Here is a 2,206-nt window from a genome sequence, read left to right as displayed (position 1 = left end):
CCCCTTGCCTGCCCTGGCCCCGGCCTGTTTGCCTTGGCCTGTCCTGGCTGAGTTAATATCTAAACAGCCAGGGGAGGGGGGGTGGAATTCGCGTAAGCCCAATGGGGGTGCTGGGCGGGAGGAGGTTGCTCTTTCATTCTCAGCCAGGCCTCCAAGAGGGGCTGGGAACAGTGGCACTAAGAAGTGCATCAGCTCCTTCCTTGGGGGCCAGAGTGGTAGGGGGGTTTCCATTCGTATGAGCCATGGGAGGGGGGTGTCATCCTCGAGCCTTCCCCTCTCCCAGCAAGGAGCTCTGTGCGCCCAGGGCACTGAACCCAGCGCTTGGTTGGGATTGGCTGGTAGGGGCAGGAGGAAGCTTCTTCCAGCCCTAGCCTGGATGTATCATCCCCACCTCTGCCTTGTGGAATGGGCCAAACAGGGTAGCTGCTCACACAGGGGCAGAGCAGGCATTTGGTTCCCACTTCCCAGCCCCGGGCACGAGCAGCCTTACGGCATTGGGCTGCCTGGCCCCAGGACCCAGCTTCTGGGAAGTTCACGGTCAAAATCCTCTGGCTGGGCTTCCGGTCTTTCTGCGCCCGGGAGGCACTGCCTGGTTTTCTCCTCCCTTGCAGGAGACAATGACACGTGGTAAATTGCAACCCTTGTCCATTGTTCCTAAGTCATGCCAGGCTCTCCGGGCTCCTTTTCCAGAAGGCAAATTATACATATTAAACCAAGGAAGAAAACACGTCATGCTTGAAGCATTCCTGGAAAAAGGCTTTCTCTGTCTCCAAATAATTGTCACTGTTTAATGGGCCTATTAAAGAGGATGTTGAACCGACTTTGTGGTGTCTGCCTCTACTGAGCAGTCGGGCTCGCAGATAACTCTGTCTCCATCTTCCTCTGACAGTGAGGTCAGTCCCGCCAGCCTGGCTCCAGATCCTGCTCCCCCCAAAACGATAATATACATTTATCCAAATATACATTTATTCCTTAAGCCTGGCCCTATTTAGCATTCTGGGGACACAGAAATGAACACAACAGACAAAAATCCCTGCCTGTCTGGAGCGGACATTTACTGTAAACTTACTTAGGGCCTAAGGTGCAATTTCTCCTTAAATCTCATGATCTCCTGTAATAAACAGGACCGGGTCTCGTTCTGTTGCCCTGGCTAGAGTGCAGTGGTGTCATCATAGCTGACAGCAACTTCAAAGTCCTGGGCTCAAGCGATCCTCCTGCCTCAGCCTCCCAAGTAGCTGGGACACATGCCACCAGGCCCAGCTAATTTTTCGATTTTTTGAAGAGATGGGGTCTCGCTCTTGCTCAGGCTGGTCTTGAACTCCTGACCTCAAGCGATCTTCCCACCTCAGCCTCCTAGAGTGCTGGGACTACAGGTGTGAGCCACCAAACCCGGCCCAGACTCCGTCTTTGTAGAGAGCTGAAACCAAGTGTGTTTGAAGCAAAGGGGGTAGGTAGAATCAAGTCATTTATTCCTCAGGCATTTGTTGAGCACCTACTATGTGCCAGACACTGTTCCACGTGCTCTATGTGCATGTGCAGAAGTCTCGCAGCCATGCCGGAGTAAGAATTAGCACCCCATTGTACAAATGTGGAAACTGAGGCCCCAAGACATTGAGCAACATGCGCCATGTTAAGCAGCTGGGTAACAGTGAGGCTCCAGGCGATGCTCTTAAGTTGATGTCTTATAAAGCAAAGAACCAACAGAATCAATTGAAGGCCTGGCTCAGGGAAGCAGGGCAAACCTAATTTGGAAGGTTCTAGTATGTTGGTGTCCATTTACTGGCCTAGACTCTCGGGGAATCTCCACTGGTTCTGTTCAGCTCTCCCTCATCTGGAGGTGAGCTTTCTTCCTCACAGGTGTTCACATTCCCCCTCTGTTGGGGACAGGCCTCTCAAGTGTCCAGGACAGGGGGTTGTCCAAAAGCAACAAGTGTCAGGGCTCTATCCTCAGGCCCTGCCATTGTTCTGTCCAGTCTGGGCTCTCTCCCCCTGGGCCAATGCCTCTGTCTACAGAGACGGGAATCCTTGCCAGGTAAAATCACCTGAGCCTTTTTTGAAACATGCTCAGGCCTGTGACTCCCTGAGTTTTTGTTTAGTCTCTGGGGTGGGGCCGAGAAAGGAAAAACTGCCCTCAGGTAGCAATGAGCATCAGAAGAGGAAGAAAACACATCAAAAACAAACAGGAGTCCTGGCACATGGTGACTCA

Source organism: Propithecus coquereli, unplaced genomic scaffold, assembly GCF_000956105.1.
Source record: "Propithecus coquereli isolate 6110/MARCELLA unplaced genomic scaffold, Pcoq_1.0 Scaffold164, whole genome shotgun sequence".
Taxonomy (NCBI): Eukaryota; Metazoa; Chordata; class Mammalia; order Primates; family Indriidae; genus Propithecus; species Propithecus coquereli.
This window is presented reverse-complemented; position numbering follows the sequence as displayed.